General features: G+C 41.3%; 1 protein-coding gene across 1 annotated transcript in view; it reads left to right on the forward strand.

Annotated features, from left to right (window-relative positions):
* LOC309333228 (putative CENPB DNA-binding domain-containing protein 1) overlaps window positions 1–15,296 on the forward strand; it is a 387,332-nt gene extending 372,036 nt beyond the window's left edge. The window contains exon 3 of the mRNA XM_081846654.1: window positions 15,064–15,296. The gene's annotated coding sequence lies outside the window, so the exon portion shown is untranslated. The remainder of the gene's footprint in view (window positions 1–15,063) is intronic.
* The last annotated feature ends 2,944 nt before the right edge of the window (window positions 15,297–18,240 follow it).

Here is an 18,240-nt window from a genome sequence, read left to right on the forward strand (position 1 = left end):
CATGGGATGGGGGTAGGCCAAAATTTTGAAAACGGTATAGGTGCAATATACTCTGAGCAAAAAGCTAAATTAATTGTGAATGGTGTGGTTATGGACGAGATCCCAATAGAAAAAGGGACACGACAGGGATGCCCAATATCCCCTCTATTGTTTATATCGGTCCTGGAGGTGTTGTTGAATATGATTAGAAGGGACCAGCTGGTTGAAGGAATACACCTCGGAGCTAAACATTATAAGTTAAGAGCATTTGCAGATGACCTAGTTTTGACTTTGCAACAGCCAGAAGCCAGTACAAAAAGAGTTTTAGAACTAATTGAAATATTTGGTCAAGTGGCAGGTTTTAAATTAAATAAACAGAAGACAAAGGTGCTGGAAAAAAATCTAACGACGGGGGAAAAAGATAGTTTTCAAAGGGAAACTGGTTTGGAAATAACAAAAAAAGTGAAATACCTGGGGGTGAATTTAACATCTAAGAACGTGAATTTATTTAAAGATAATTATGAGAAATGTTGGTTGGAAGTTAAGAAAGATCTTGACATATGGTCTAGGTTGAGACTATCCTTGTTAGGCCGAATTGCTGTTATCAAGATGAATGTATTGCCGAGATTGTTGTTTTTGTTTCAGACACTGCAAGTTCTAGATAGGATGGACTGTTTCAAGAAGTGGCAGAAAGATATATCCAAATTTGTCTGGCAGGGCAAAAAGCCCAGAATAAAATTTAAGATTTTAACTGATGCAAAAGATAGGGGGGGTTTTGCTCTGCCGGACTTAAGACTTTACTACGAAGCAGCAGCTTTCTGCTGGTTGAAGCAATGGCTACTTCTTGAAGACACAGACATTTTAGACTTGGAAGGGTATGACAATAATTTTGGCTGGCATGCATATCTATGGTATGACAAGGCAAAGGTTTATAAAGGCTTTAAAAATCATATTGTCAGGAAAGCTTTGTATAATGTTTGGAATCGATATAAGGATTTGTTGGAAAGTAAAACACCCAGATGGTTGTCACCAATGGAAGCTAGAGCGGTGAAAAAACTTAACATGGATTCTAATTGGCCAAAATATTGTGAAATTATAGAATATGACGGTGAAAAAGTTAAATTACAGAGCTTTGAGAAACTAAAATCCAAAGTTCGAGACTGGTTACATTATTATCAGATAAATGAGACTTTTAAGCAGGACAGGAAACTAGGATTTCAGAAGGAGAGGTCAAAATTGGAAACAGAACTGTTAGAGACCAATACTAAGAATTTGTCTAAAATGTATAACTTGTTGCTGAAATGGAACACACAGGATGAAACGGTTAAATCAGCTATGATCAAATGGGCACAAGACTTAGGTCATGATATTATGTTTGCTGACTGGGAACAGTTATGGACCACAGGCCTTAAATTTACGGCATGTAGTGCCTTGAAAGAAAACATAATGAAAATGATCTATAGGTGGTACATGACCCCAGTCAAGCTTGCAAAGATATATCATTTGCCTAATAACAAATGCTGGAAAAGTAACGAATGTGAAGGAACTTTCTACCACCTTTGGTGGACCTGCCCAAAGGTTAAGGCCTACTGGGAAATGATCTATAATGAAATTAAGAAAATCCTTAAGTGGACATTTGCAAAGAAACCGGAGGCTTTTCTCTTGGGTATGGTCGGCCAATTGGTACCAAAGAAAGATAGGACTTTTTTCATGTATGCAACTACAGCAGCAAGAATTCTCTTGGCAAAGTATTGGAAGATGCAAGAATTACCTACTCTGGAAGAATGGCAGACGAAGGTGACTGAATTTATGGGACTGGCAGAGATGACCAGCAGAATCCGTGATCAGAGGAGAGAGACAGTGGAAGAGGACTGGAAAAAATTTAAAATATATCTTAAGAACTGCTGTAAAATTTCAGACTGATAAAATGTCAAGGGGTAAGAAACAGAGAATTATAGCTGTAAATGTTTAAGTTAAGAGAACCTGAGGGAAGTTAAATATAGAAATGGAATGAAGGATTGCTAAAAAATTGGAAACAAGGGTGCAGTGAAGGGGAGGTATGGGGAAGTCATGTGTTGTTTGTGAATGTTTTTACTTGTGTGTTTTTTGTTTATGAAAATTAATAAAAATTATTTTTTTAAAAAAAAAACAAGACAAATGCCATGGGATTACAAATAAGAAATAAAATGGAAATAAAACTTCTGGAACTATTGCAAGCCACCACTGTTTGAGATACTGCTGCTGCTCTGGGGAGTGCTGGGTCGACCGCTCCCTCTTCTGCTAACTCCATCTGGCCTAGGGGGCGGAGCCTGCACTCATCGCCACAGCTTAAGAGGCCTGAGAGAGGCCTCTGGGACACTGCTGTTGCTGCTGCTCTGGTGATTGCTGGGGCCTAGGGGGCGGGGCCTGTACTCACCACCAGTTTAGAGGCCTGAGCAGCTCCCTGCAGCAAGTGACAAAATGGTTTTAAATGTTTTAAGTGCTTTTAATTTGCTGCACGTTAAATGGTGGTTGTTGTTTTTATAATTTATAATTTTATTTCTGCTTGGGGTTGGATAAGTATTTAGTCAGGGTGGGGAGTAGTTTAATTTTAGCACTATTGTTTCTTGCTTTGCTCCTATTTTTATTATTCTGTTAAGTTATTGTATAGTTTGTATTTTGCCTTTTAAGGGGATGGGTCAGGGCTGCCTGGGAGTGGGCCTCAGCCAATAGAATGGCTGGGGCAGGTTTCACAGGGGGGGAATGTATTGGGACACCCGATCTCAGTGATCACGGGCAGGAGGAGGAGTTACGCTAAGACCAGACCATGTCATTACCGAGGAGGCAGGTTTAGTCGTTACTTGAGGACTATCCCTGCCTCCAGGTCTGGTCCTGACCGGAAGGATACTGGAATCAGCAAGGGAAGTTCCGGTTTGACTCGCGGACAGCGAGGAAGCGCAGAAAACCCCATCAGGGTTTTCCAGGGCAACACGGGGGCTTGGGGGAGTCGCAAAGGCACTGTGCACCCCAAAAATCTCAAGGGGAAGACCCTTGAGGGACAGGCTACCCAGCAGCGGCGGAGCGGTTTCGCTATCTTTTCGAGGGGTTTTCGGAAGAACTCGAGGACGACGAGACTGCGAGCGCAAACGGGAAAGCAACGACCCTGTGTTGCGATGCCTCTAGCTTCCCCTGAGAAGCGCGACAAATCTCCATAGACATAAGAATGAAATCCTTGGTGGCAGTGGAATATTTTCTTAAAAGTCTGGAAAGCATACCAAGTGAATTTCGGATGTTTAAAGATTGAAAGCAGGGAATTCATCCCGGTTGAGGGGAAAAGATGGCACAGAAAACAGTCGCAAGAACAAGAAAGGAAGTGACTTTTCGCCTATCTGAGTGAGTACAAAACTGAAAGTCCACGGCAACTTTTGCTGCGGCAGATAGACTCAGTATATACAAAGTAACTAATAAGGGACTGATTAGAAACTTTGAATATCTTTAGTGCTGGGAATACAAAAAAGTTAAAAAGTAACCACGTGCATTTGTTTGAGAAGAGTTGAAGTTAAGAAGATTGCGAAAGGGTCGGGGAAGGCTTTAAGGAGAAGTAAAACGAATGAATGAAAGAAAGCTTGTTTTCTCCTGCTTTGGTGACTAAAAAGAGATAAAGGAAGGGGATAGACAAAGATGTGAAATGTGGCGTAGCTAATTGGATTGGACCCCAATTAGGCGCAGCTAATTGAATGGAAGCCCGGCACACTTCCTCCCAGCGCCTCTCTGCTCCCGGTCCTCCATCCTCCGTCAGCCACTGTTGCAGAGCTTTCCGCAGCGTGGAAGCTGCCGATGTCCGGGTGTTTAGAAGATCAAACACACTTAGACATCAGTGTGTATATAACTCAGTCTTTATTCATGCAGTTAAACAATAAAGAGATTTCCTGGGCTCAGAGCGCTCATCCTGCTTCTTTCTCCGTCAGAAGCCGGAACAAACAGACACAGAGGAAAACCACTCCCCTCTCCTTCAAACCTGGCCACGCCTCAGGAATGTGAGACGTCACTCAGAACTCCTTAACCCTGTAAGTTAAAGAATGTTAAAGAATGTTAAAGGACATTAAAGAGATAAAGGAAAGAGGTATATAAAGAATGTTAAAGTTAAAGGTCAGTTTCAATTCCCTGCCTACTTCCCGTCATATCAATTGAACAAGCGACCATCTTACTCCTCTCTCATATTAGCTGCACTAGAAACTTCTGCCAACTTTCTTAAACAACGTTAAAGTACCTGGGGAACATCACAGAACTTTGAACTACACTTCCCTCCTTTTTTGGGGGGGGGGGTTCTCTAAACCTCTTTACAATCGCTGAAGCAATAGAGAACAGATTGCCTTCGAAGGAGGAGGACATTTGAAATGGACTGAGCTGGAAAGTGAGGGAAGAACCTAGATTTTGACCCCCAACGGCTAAGACTGGAAATTGTATTCACTCTTCTCCCTTCTTTTTATCCCATATTGAAGTTCCCTCTCCCACCACAATTTAAACTCCCTTCCCTATCTTTGACTATGTAAGGCTGAATGGACTGTGGATATATTTGATTTTGGCCACTGAGGTCATTTGGTTATTTTGACATCTAATTTGAATTTTTTTGGACCTGGTGGGACAAATAATCTTGGAAGACCCTATACCTGAGTTGGATTAAGCCGACAAGTGGCGGAAGATTCCAGAATTGATTAGGACTAACTGAAAATTATTTTTTGTATGCAAAAAACTCTTTTTTCCTTTTCTTTGTCTTTTCTGGAAAAAATCACACAAATAGGATTATATCTCGATTAGGCTTAAGTTACCTGGGTTTTATTAGGGAAATATTTGGATTAAACATCTAGGAGAAATTCTTTGAAGATAAATTTGATTAGAGGACCTTGTTGGGGGCTTTTTGTTGGAAAGACCTTTAAACTAAATGTCTTCATATTGAAAGCTTCTAACTTTTTGAGTTCGGGGAAAAGTATAAATACTATATAAGGTGATAGACATTTTTACATTAGTAGGTACGTATCGGACTCAAAGAGTAAATTATTGAAATAATCTGTATTTGAATGGTGACTATCATTTAGATTGGATTGTGCCTCTTCTATGTATTATGTGTAATAGAGGTATCACTTGGATTGAAAACTAAGGGGGCAGGATATCAGGAGTCATAAGATTTAGATAGAGTAAGAGAGAGATTGTGCGCCCTCTAAGGGAGAGATTAGGTAATAAAACACAAAATGTTGGGGGAAAATGGAAAAAAAGCAGGAGGGACTCCTGGTGAAAGGAAAGCATCTCGACAAGAAGAAATTAAAGACTTAGATATCTTGTGGGTAAAGATTAAGGAGGAATTTAAACAGAGTGAGATACATATGGAAAATAAATTAGGAGAGGTGCAGAAGAGGATAGACAAAAAAATAGAAGGAGCCGTAGGAAAACTTTCTAGTAAGATTCAAGATTTGACAGGTCAAAATCAATTGAAGAAACAAATAAGAAAATTCAAAAGGAGATGAAAGAACAAAAGAAAGAGACAGAAAAAATAAAGGAGGAAATAAGAGAATGGAATAATAGGCAAGATCAACTGTCGGACAATCTAGCTATGGTAGAAATGCGACAAAAACAGCTTAATTTAAAATTCAGAGGAGTGGGAGAAGAAGCAAATGAGAATGTGAAAGAAAAAATGATTAGAGAGCTAGCTAAATGGCTAGAACTGAAAGAGGAAGAGGTAGCCTACACGGTAGAAAAGGCATTTAGAATAAGAAGGAAAACTCAACAAGCTAAATTGAAAAAAATTGTTGGAAACTGTTTAGTGGTTTTCAATTCAATTGAGATGAAAAATATGAATTTAAGAACGAGCTACCAAAAAAAATTAATAATTGAAGGCAGGCCAATTGTTATTTTTAAAGAAATTCCAATTAAGCTCCTGCGCGAAAGGGACGGATATAGACAAATAGTAAGTGTATTGAAAAGGAATGCTATATCTTATTGTCAGGGAACTGCCATCGGAAAGGCAGGCGGTGGAGGGGCTCTCGGAAGCTAGGAGAGACTCAGCAGCGGAGGAAGGCACCAGCAGGGGGGGAGAGGGAGCTCCCAAAGAAAGAGAGTCGGAGGGATGGCTCAGGGAGACTTCTAGCGAAAACAGTGGTGAGGTCTCAGGACCTCCTGTAGGCACACCCACTCCTCGCCGGAAACTGTCGCGCCAAGAATCCCGAAGACGCGTTTCCGTCAAGGAACTTTTATGTTGGAGTAGATTCCGCAGACGCCCACTGTCGGATTCTGCCAGCGATTAAGGGAGTCATGCTTAAGGGGCTCCGCTGTAGACAGAGTCTTGAGAAACATGCCCAAGATCTGAGGGACTGAACTTTTACGCACAAGTAGCTCATCATCCCATGACACTTATAGATGGGAATTTCCAGAAGGGATTACTTTCTATTACAAGGATAAGAGATTTAGATTGATGGACACTCAAGAAGTGGAAAAATTTCTGAGAAGATATGAGAAGGAACTTGGAAAAGTGGAAGAAAGATTTGAAGAAAGAGAGAGAAGTACAGAGGAGAGAAAGAGGAGAGAGAAGAAAAAAGAAAAAGAGAAGAAAGGGAAAGAAGAGGAGGAAGAGGAAGAAGAAGAGGAAGAAGGCGCAATGGGAGGAGAAGAAGAGGAAGAGGAAGAAACTACAAGGAATAGAACAACTAGAATATAAGCCTGAGAACTTGTGTAGAGTGAATAAAAAAACACAATAATGACTTTAAAATTTTTATCTTGGAATGTGAACGGTCTAAATGACAAATCCAAAAGGAATAAAATTTCGAAGGTTTTGATGAAAAAGAATTTTGATGTGATATGTTGTCAGGAAACACATGTAGCTAAAAAACATAAACATATTTTGATAAATAAAAGGTTGGGGGTTGAATTTATTAATTCAGATGCAAACAAAAAAAGAGGGGTAGTGATATATGCTAAAGAAAAATGGGACCCTAAATTAACATGCAAAGATGAGGAAGGAAGAATTTTGGGAATACAAATTAACCATCAGGGAGAAAAATTCAATGTGGTAACTGTCTACGCTCCAAACACGAATAAAGCAGAATTTTTCAAAAAACTGGAACAAATATTATTAGATTTAGAGAATCACAAACTGATTTTACTTGGAGACTTAAACGGAGTACCTACACCAGAATTAGATAGAAGTGCAAAAAGGAAAAAATTGAGCCAAGGGAAATTACCAAGATCGTTTAATAATCTCGAAGAAAACTTAGACTTGATAGATATCTGGAGACATAAAAACCCGCTGATAAAACAATTTACATACTTTTCAGAGCCGCACCAGAGCTGGGGCAGAATAGATCAGATATGGGTTTCAAGAGAACTATCAACAAGAGTTGAAAAATGTGAAATACAACCCAGAACCCTTTCTGATCATAATTCAATAATTCTGGAAATTAAGTGTGGAATTCAGGGTGTGTATAGATGGAGAATGAATGAATATTTATTTGAAAGTGATAATACGATTGAGAAGGCCAAAAGGCTTTTTAATTCAACAAAAGGCTTTTTAATTCAACAAGAGGCTTTTTAATTCAACAAAATAGCCATAGGAAAAAAATAAGAGAACAAAAGAAAGAAGGAATCCTTGCCCACTTAAGAGAATGTGAGAAAAAATTAATAACAAATCCTAGCGACAAACAGAATAAACAAACATCCAAATTGCTACAACTACAATACTCAATGTTAATAAACCAAGAAGTGGAATGGATAATTAAGTCAATGAAACAAAATTTTTTTGAATCGGCAAATATAACGGGGAAATTATTGGCGTGGCAACTATGAAAAAGGAAAAAACAAAATGTGATAAACAAGATAAAAATAGAAGAACGACTTGTGGAGGACTCAAATGAAATAAAAACTTCCTCAAGTTTTATGAAAAACTATACAAAAGAAAAGAAGACATAATAGAAATAGGAAAATATCTAGAAGACAACAGAATAACATCCATAACGGAGGAAGAGAAAACCCAATTGAGCAAGTCCATAAAAATAGATGAAGTCCAAGAGGCAATAAAGAGAATGAAACCAGGGAAAGCACCAGGCCCAGATGGATTATCGGCCAACTATTATAAAGTTCTGGAGGAACACCTAGCCCCGGTGCTATATGATGTAATGAATAACATCCTACAAGGGGGAAAGATACCGGATTCCTGGAAAGAAGCACACATCACGTTGATACCAAAACCGGACTCAGATAAATTGAATATAAAAAATTATAGACCGATATCGCTTCTTAATAATGATTACAAAATATTTGCTGATATAATGGCGAACAGACTCAAGAAATATCTAAAAAATTCAATACACATAGATCAAGCTGGATTTCTTCCTAATAGACAATTAAAAGACAATGTAAGGCACATAATAAATATCATTGAATATCTGGAAAAAAAGAATGAAATCCCTGCGGCATTAATTTTTATCAATGCAGAAAAAGCGTTCGATAATGTATCCTGGCAGTTCCTATTAAAATGTATGGAGACAGCAGGGATAGAAGGTACTTTCATGGAGGGAATTAAAGCAATCTATTCAAGTCAAAGAGCCAAACTGATTATTAATAATAATTTAACAGGTTCATTCACGATCTCAAAGGGCACAAGACAGGGTTGCCCCCTGTCACTGCTTTTGTTTATAATGGTATTAGAAGTAATTGCAAACAAGATAAGAAAAACACCAGAGATACGAGGAATCAAAATTGGGGTAAAAGAATTTAAATTGAAAGCATACGCTGATGTTTTGGTAATAACGTTAGAGGACCCCAAAAAAAGTGTTGATAAAGTTTTGGTATTACTAGAGGAATTTGGGAAAGTATCTGGTTTTAGGTTGAACAAAACCAAAACTAAAATGATGGTTCAGAATATGGGAGAAGACTTAAGGAGGCAGTTAGAAATTTAATCTGGAATAAAAGAGGTAAAAAAGGTAAAATATCTGGGAATTTGGTTAACTATGGAAAATATAAATTTAATGGCCGATAATTACATAAACACCTGGAAGGAAATTCAAAAGGAATTGGATACTTGGAACAGGATAAAGCTTTCCTGGTCAGGTAGAATGGCAGCAATTAAGATGTGCATACTTCCAAAACTATTGTTTTTATTTCAAAATGTTCCGGTGATCAGAGGAAGTTCAATATTTAAAAATTGGCAAAAAAAATTCTCTCAAAATTTATTTGGCAAATTAAAAGTTTGAGAATTAGATTTAAATTATAACAGATCGAAAAGATAGAGGACGATTTGCAGTCCCAAATTTGAGATTGTATTATGAAGCCTCGTGCCTTTGCTGGATTAAAGGGTGGATTGTCTTAAAAAACACAGATTTGCTGGACTTAGATTAGGCTTTGACATAAGATTCGGCTGGCATGCATATCTTTCGCAGAATAAGGAAAAGGTGCACAAAGGCTTCTCAAATCATATTATCAGAGGATCATTGTTAGAGGTGTGGGAAAATAATAGAAAATTGTTGGGGGAAAAACACTCCTTGGTGGCTATTGCCTATTGATATTTTAACTATTAAAAACATAAATATAGAAGGTGAGAGATGGACATATGAAGATCTCCTGGAAAGAACAGAAAAAGGTTGGAAAATCAGAGCATATGGCCAGAATCTAGTACAAAAAGGGTTTTAGAACTGATTCAAGAATTTGGTCATGTGGCAGGATTCAAATTAAACAAGCTAAAAACTAAGGTTTTAGAGAAAAATTTAACATCAAAGGAAAAAGAAGGGTTTCAGAATGAGACAGGTTTAACTGTGGCTAAGAAAGTGAAATACCTAGGGATTAACATGACTGCAAAAAACTTGAATTTATTTAAAGATAACTATGAGAAATGTTGGTCAGAAGTTAAAAAAGATTTAGAAATTTGGTCTAATTTGAAGCTTTCCTTGTTGGGTCGAATTGCAGCTATAAAGATGAATGTATTGCCAAAAATGTTATTTCTGTTTCAAACTTTGCAGATTGTGGACAAGATGGATTGTTTCAAGAGGTGGCAGAGAGATATTTCTAAATTTGTCTGGCAGGGCAAAAAACCCAGAATAAAATTTAAAATACTAACTGATGTAAAGGAAAGAGGAGGGTTTGCCCTGCCAGACATTAAGCTTTACTATGAATCAGCAGCATTCTGCTGGTTGAAAGATTGGCTACTTCTTGAGAACACGGACATTTTGGATCTGGAAGGTTTTAATAATGCTTTTGGGTGGCATGCATATCTATGGTACGACAAGGTTAAAGCTCATAGAGCATTCAAAAATCATATTGTCAGGAAAGCGGTGTTTAATGTCTGGACAAGATACAAAGACTTACTGGAAAGCAAGACCCCAAGGTGGTTGTCACCCATGGAGGCAAAGGCTCTGAAAAGACTCAATATGGAGGCCAAGTGGCCGAAATATTGGGAGATACTAGAACAAGAAGGAGATACATTGAAATTGCAGAGTTTTGAGAAACTAAAAGATAAAGTGCAAGATTGGCTTCATTATTATCAAATAAGAGAGGCCTATAATTTGGATAAAAAATTGGGCTTCCAGGTGGAGAAATCGAAACTGGAAACAGAACTGTTAGAACCTAAAACTAAGATTCTTTCAAGAATGTATAACTTGCTGTTGAAATGGAATACTCAGGATGAAACAGTTAAATCAGCTATGATTAAATGGGCACAGGACATTTTGTTTGCTGACTGGGAAAAGTTGTGGACCACCGGTATGAAATTTACGGCATGTAATGCCTTAAGAGAGAATATTATGAAAATGATTTATAGGTGGTACATGACCCCAGTCAAGCTTGCTAAAATTTACCATCTGCCTGATAACAAATGTTGGAAATGTAAAGAAACTGAGGGTACATTCTTTCACCTTTGGTGGACGTGCCCGAAGATTAAGGCTTTCTGGGAGATGATATATAATGAACTGAAAAAGGTATTAAAATATACCTTCCTTAAGAAACCAGAGGCCTTTCTCTTGGGCATAGTCGGCCAATTGGTGCTAAAGAAAGATAGAACGTTTTTTATGTATGCGACAACAGCAGCAAGAATACTCATCGCAAAGTACTGGAAGACACAAGATTTGCCCACCTTGGAAGAATGGCAGATGCAAGTAATGGACTATATGGAATTGGCAGAAATGACTGGCAGAATCAGAGACCTGGGAGAAGAAGTGGTGGAAGAGGACTGAAAGAAGTTTAAGACTTATCTGCAGAAATACTGCAAGGTTTATGAATGCTAAAATGATGTTGGATATAAAAATAATATGGCATTGGTGATACAGTGTTAAAAAGTATGCAAAAACGTAATAGAAAAAGAGTGAAAGATTAAAGTTATATTATGTCAAAAGTAAACAATATGTTAAAGGTGTTCAAACATAAGGAGGAAAGATTGGAGACATAATAGAAGTGATTTTAATAATTAGAAATGAGTTTTGAAAGAGGGTAAGGATTTGCTGTATCTGATTGGACAAAGAGGAACACAAAAAAGGGAGGCGTGAGGAAGTCAAGAAAGAAAGCTTTGTAAACATGAATTTAAAAATTGGAGTTTTTACTTTTAATTTGTTTTTTGTATTCTGATGTATGTGTGTGATTGGCTTTGTGGTTTTGAATTTCGTTTGTTCTTTTCAAAACAAAATAAAAAAATTCCTTCCAGTAGCACCTTAAAGACCAACTAAGTTAGTTCTTGGTATGAGCTTTCGTGTGCATGCACACTTCTTCAGATACACTGAAACAAAAGTCACCAGACCCTTCTATATAGTGAGAAGGTGGGGAGGGGTATTACTCAGAAGGGTGGTGGGAATGGGTGATTGGCAGATAGCTGTGATGAGCCTGTTGACGACTCTTAACGACTGCAATAGGTCTTACAGGAAAAAGCAAGGGGTGAGAAGGTGAAAAATGGCTTTGTCATGTATAATGAGATAAGAATCCAATGTCTTTGTTCAGACCAACTACCACCGAAAAAGTGTTACACAAAAAGGGACTCCACATGGACCCCTCCTGATGGACGCAATACCACACTGGACTTGTACATTGACTGCTTCCGCCACAGAATCCAAACAGATGTGACCAGAAAACACCATCGCTTACAACAAAATCTAAACCATGCTGAAAGGAGAGCCATAGATAATCTCAGAAACAACCCAGACATTATAATTAAAGAAGCGGACAAAGGTGGAGCTGTCGTCAACATGAACAAAACTGACTACATTCAGGAGGTTCACAGACAACTTTCCAATACCGCCTTTTACATAAAATTGGACTCAGACCCCACACAAGAATACAAAAAAGAACTGAACAAGATTGTTAAGGAGCTACCCCCACACATCCAAGAACAGATCCTCACAAACACACCAACAGAACCTCGACCAGGAACTTTCTATCTTCTACCTAAAATACACAAACCAGGAAATCCAGGACGCCCCATCATTTCAGGTATTGGCACTATTACAGTGGGTGTCTCCGGTTATATGGACTCTGTTCTGAAACCATATGCCATCAGTGCTCCCAGCTATGTACGTGACACCACAGATTTTCTGAGGAAAATACAATCTTTAAATAATCTTCCTAACAATACTATACTAGCTACTATGGATGTGGAATCTCTGTATACCAACATCCCACACAACGATGGTTTACAAGCTATAAGGAACACCATTTCAGATAAAACCACAGCGGACTTTGTAGGAATGAAAATCACGACAGACGAGCAGTGGGTGTCATGAGGCGTCTGCCGGGGAAGTCCCGGGAACTCTCTTTTATTGAATATTACAAACATTGCCACAGGTGTGCTTGTGGCTGATTGGTTGATACAAACACAAAGAAACTCATTGCCTATTGGTTAATGCAAATGCAAGGCGGGAATTACATGTGAGGGGTGGGAATTACATGTGAACATTAATCACCGGTAGATTGATTAAACTCTACCAATTTGTCCTTACCCACAACAACTTCAAATTCGGTGATGACCTGTTCCTTCAGATCAGCGGCACAGCAATGGGCACCCGCATGGCCCCACAGTATGCCAACATCTTCATGGCAGATTTAGAACAACGTTTCCTAAACTCCTACCCACTCAAACCTCTCTTGTACCTGCGATACATTGACGATATTTTTATCATCTGGACACATGGTCAACAGACCCTGGACACCTTCCACCAGAAATTCAATGATTTTCACCCCACAATCAACCTAACAATGAATCAATCTATGCAAGAAATACATTTTTTGGACACCACTATAAAAATACAGGATGGGCGCATAGACACCACCTTATACCGTAAACCAACTGACCGACAAACATATCTACATGCCTCTAGCTACCATCCCAAACATACCAAACAGTCCATTGTATATAGCCAGGCACTACGTTACAGCCGCATCTGTTCCAATTCTACAGACAGAGACTCTCACCTAAGAGATCTACACCAAACCTTTTTAGAACTAAAATACCCAGCAGATGAAGTTAGACAACAGATCAACAGAGCCAGACTGATACCCAGAGAGAACTTGCTGCAAGACAGACCCAAAAAAGAAAATAACAGAACACCTCTAGTCATCAAATACAGCTCCCAAGTTAAAACAGTACAACGCATCATCAGAGATCTACAACCTCTCCTGGACAATGACAGTTCTCTTTCTCAAGCTCTGGGAGAAATACCTTTCATTGCCTACAGACAGCCACCCAATCTTAAACAACTCCTAACCCACAATAATACTACAACCAGACTTAACACGGACACTGGCACCAGAGCCTGCAATAAACCCAGATGCCAACTTTGCTGCCACATACACCCGGACAACACCATTACTGGCCCCAACAACATCACACATACCATCTCGGGACTATTTAATTGCTCATCGTCTAACATTGTGTATGCCATCAAATGCCAACAGTGTCCTTCAGCTCTCTATATTGGACAAACAGGCCAAACCTTATGCCAAAGTATAAACGGGCATAAATCTGACATCAGGAATCACAAGACAGAGAAACCAGTAGGAGAACACTTCAATCTCCCAGGGCATTCTATACAAGATTTCAAAGTAGCTGTTCTATTACAAAGGAATTTCAGTTACAGATAGGTAGCCGTGTTGGTCTGCCATAGTCAAAACAAAACAAATTCCTTCCAGTAGCACCTTAAAGACCAACTAAGTCAGTTCTTGGTATGAGCTTTCGTGTGCATGCACACTTCTTCAGATACACTGAAACAGAAGTTTCCAGACCCTTCTATATAGTGAGAAGGTGGGGAGGGGTATTACTCAGAAGGGTGGTGGGAATGGGTGATTGGCAGATAGCTGTGATGAGCCTGTTGACGACTCTTAACGACTGCAATAGGTCTTACAGGAAAAAGCAAGGGGTGAAAAGGTGAAAAATGGCTTTGTCATGTATAATGAGATAAGAATCCAAGGTCTTTGTTCAGACCAGGTTTCTCCAAGGAATTTCAGAAATAGACTGGAAAGAGAAGCTGCTGAATTGCAACTTATTACCAAACTTAAAACCATGGAGAGACCTGGTCTGAACAAAGACATTGGATTCTTATCTCATTATACATGACAAAGCCATTTTTCACCTTCTCACCCCTTGCTTTTTCCTGTAAGACCTATTGCAGTCGTTAAGAGTCGTCAACAGGCTCATCACAGCTATCTGCCAATCACCCATTCCCACCACCCTCCTGAGTAATACCCCTCCCCACCTTCTCACTATATAGAAGGGTCTGGTGACTTTTGTTTCAGTGTATCTGAAGAAGTGTGCATGCACACGAAAGCTCATACCAAGAACTAACTTAGTTGGTCTTTAAGGTGCTACTGGAAGGAATTTTTTTATTTTGTTTTGACTATGGCAGACCAACACGGCTACCTATCTGTAACTTTTGTTCTTTTGTAAAATTAAATAAATATATTATAAAAAAAAGGAAAATCAGAGCATATGAAGAGTTAAAAAACAAACTAACAGGTTGGTTGCAGTTTCATCAAATCAATGCTCTATGGAAAGAAGATAAAAAGACCGGGATGAATGAGAAAAAATCTAGATTTCAGGTAGAAATATTAGAAAGTAAAACTAAACTCCTATCCAAAATGTATAACCAGTTATTAGAATGGGACACTAAAGATGAGGAGATTAAGGAAGTTATGGTAAAATGGGCGATAGACTTTGGATATAATTTGGACTATGATAGCTGGACGAGGCTGTGGAATAAAGGTATGAAATTCACAGCCTGTACTACCCTTAGAGAAAATATGGAAAAGATGATGTACCGTTGGTACATCACCCCTGTGAAATTAGAAAAAATGTATAAGACCGGAGATAAAAGATGTTGGAAATGCAAAACCAAGGAAGGAAGTTTCTACCATATGTGGTGGAAGTGTGAAGAAGTTAAAAATTTTTGGGAACTTATATACAATGAATTGAAAAAATATATTTAAATACACCTTTGTTAAAAAACCCGAAGCCTTCTGTCAGGGAACTGACATCAGAGCGAAAAGCGGAGGCAGGGCTCCAGAGCGATGCCGGAGAGGGAACCAGTCGGGGGGAAGGAATTCAGCGTGACACCAATAGAGAGGAGAGGGAGATGGAGGAATCGGTGTCAGGGCTCCAAGACCCTTCAACCGAGACCAGCGGAGAGAGCGCTGGCACACCCTTGCCGTCCCCTTACTTGCGCAGACGCGTTCCGCGCAGGGAACATAGGCGGAGACTTGGGGTCAAACAGCTTTTATGCTGGAAGAGATTCAAGAAACGCCCACTGACGGATTCTGCAAGTGACTAACAGGTCACGGAGGGCGAGCTCTAACCCTAAACATGGTTGAGCAAACGATCTAACTGAAGTGGAGGCAATTTACGCACGAGTAATCCACCCATAACCATTACAGCAATCCGTCAGTCACTTGCTGTTACTCGTGAGTAAGCAGTGGAAACATGAGCCAGACTGGAGGCGCCGGGGCAGCGGAGCCAGCTGCGGGGGCGCAGGACCTGGTGAAGAGGAACCAGGAGCTGGAACGGCATGTAGCACTGCTGATGGCACGGCTGGACGAGAGGCGCACCCAGGACGCGCAGGTGAGACCCACCCCAGTGGCAAAGAAGGTGCCCGGACTGGTACACAAATTTGGGGGAAAGCCCCAAGAATATAATGGATTCCGGACAGAAATAGAGTACGCACTGCAGCTGCAGCATGATGACTTTGCTGACGAGGCAGCGCAGGTGGCGTATATCGTGGGGCACCTTGAGGGCAGCGTGAGGGAATGGGTTAGACCCCTAATGGCCGCGCATAACCCCGCCATGAAGGACGTCCGGAAGTTTCTTCAGGCAATGGACGCTATGTATTCAAGCCAATTGGGGGAGAGTGTGACCCAACGGGAGCTGATGAGATGCAAGCAGGGGGACCTTTCCGTTAGAGACTACTGGTCCCGCTTTGCGATGCTAATACACAGGCTCGAATGGGATATGGACAGCCCGCCCATACAGATGCTGTTTGAGGAGGGGTTGTCCCCAGCCGTTAAAGATGAGCTCTCCCACGCGCCCCGCCCGGAGACTATGGATCAGCTGACGAAAGCTGCGCTGGCGATAGGCGCTCGCCAGGAAACGCGCGCTTTGGAAAGGCGGGAAGGGAGAGGGGAGCATTGCCCTGACTACCGCATTCCTGAGATGCCAAGGCAGCCTTCCGATGACGTGGTGCCAATGGAAATTGATGGGGCGCGCGCACGCGAGGTTCCGAGCGCCCACCAAGGAGTCAAAAGGGAGGGAAAGGCTGGGAGAAACTCCAAGAAATGTTTCCTCTGCCAACGGCCAGGACACTTTGCCAGGGTCTGTCCACAAAGAAAGGCTTGGCAAGGAATGGTGGGAGCCGCTGGAAACGAGGAGGAGGGGGCAGAGGAAAAGGTGCAGGGAAACGCCAGCGCTTGACTGCCCACAGGGGGGCGCAGCAGCCAAGCGAACAACTAACTGAAGTGCCCCAACCGGACCCACCCAAGGTTTCTATAGCGATAGAGGTGACGCTAGAACTCCGAAATGGACACCCAGTCAAGGTGAAGGCAATGTTGGACTCAGGCAGCTCCTGTAATTTTTTTAGTAAGGAGTTTGCACTGGAGCACCAGATCCACTTGCTGCCACTGGATTTCCCACTTCAAGTGACCACGATTGATGGCAGGGAGTTGCTGGGGGGGGGGGAGGTGACACTTCAAACCCCGCCAATGAGAATGAGTGTGTCCAGGCACACAGAGACCATTGCCTTTCACGAGGCCACACTGGCGGGACCCCCGATAATACTGGGGATGAGCTGGCTAGTGCTACATGATCCAGTGGTGGCGTGGCACCAACGCACAGTCACCTGCGGGTCAGCGCACTGTTTGGAACACTGTCTAGGGGGGGAGAAGCCCAGGGTGAGATTGGCCAGAGTGGCAGCAACCACGCTGAAGCAGAAAGCGGAGGTGCCGCCACAGTACGCGGACTTACAAGAGGTCTTCAGCGAGAGGGAAGCGGACAGGCTGCCGCCACATAGGCCCTTCGACTGCCAAATCAACCTACTCCCTGGGGCGCAGCTGCCGGTGGGTAAGCTGTATGCCATGTCCGACAGAGAGATGCAGGAGTTGCGAGACTTTATAGACAAGAACTTGAAAAGGGGGTTTATAAGAGAATCTAAGGCAGTGGGGGGCAGCCCTGTGTTTTTTGTGGATAAGAAAAACACGGATCAGCCGAGGCTCGTTCTAGACTTTCGAAAATTAAACCTTGTATCGGAACCCGTGACCTTCCCAATGCCCAGAATTGATGATATTCTAACCAGGGTAAGGAAGGGTAAGATTTTTACCAAGCTGGACCTTAGGGGAGCCTACAATTTGATTAGAATGAGAGAGGGGGATGAATGGAAAACCACCATGTTCACCCCCCTAGGGGCCTTTGAGTACTTAGTCATGCCATTTGGATTACAGTCGGGCTCCGCCTGTTTTCAAAGCTTCATGCACCATGTGCTGGGCCCCCTGCTGTACAAGAACTGCATAGCATTTCTGGACGACGCCATGATCTATTCGGACAATGAAAAACAGCATGTCCAGGACGTCAGGGAAGTGCTGAAAAGGCTACAAGAGCACCAACTGTGGGCCAAGCTGGAAAAGTGCCAGTTTCACGCGAAGGAAGTGGAATTTCTGGGATACAGGTTGTCAGACAGAGGCCTAGCCATGGACCCCAGCAAGGTGCAGGCGGTGCTGGAATGGAAGGCCCCCAAAACCCGGAAGGATGTGCAGAGGTTCCTTGGGTTCAGCAACTTCTACCGGAAG

This window comes from Podarcis erhardii, assembly GCF_964252035.2.
Source record: "Podarcis erhardii genome assembly, chromosome: W".
NCBI classification, from domain to species: domain Eukaryota; kingdom Metazoa; phylum Chordata; class Lepidosauria; order Squamata; family Lacertidae; genus Podarcis; species Podarcis erhardii.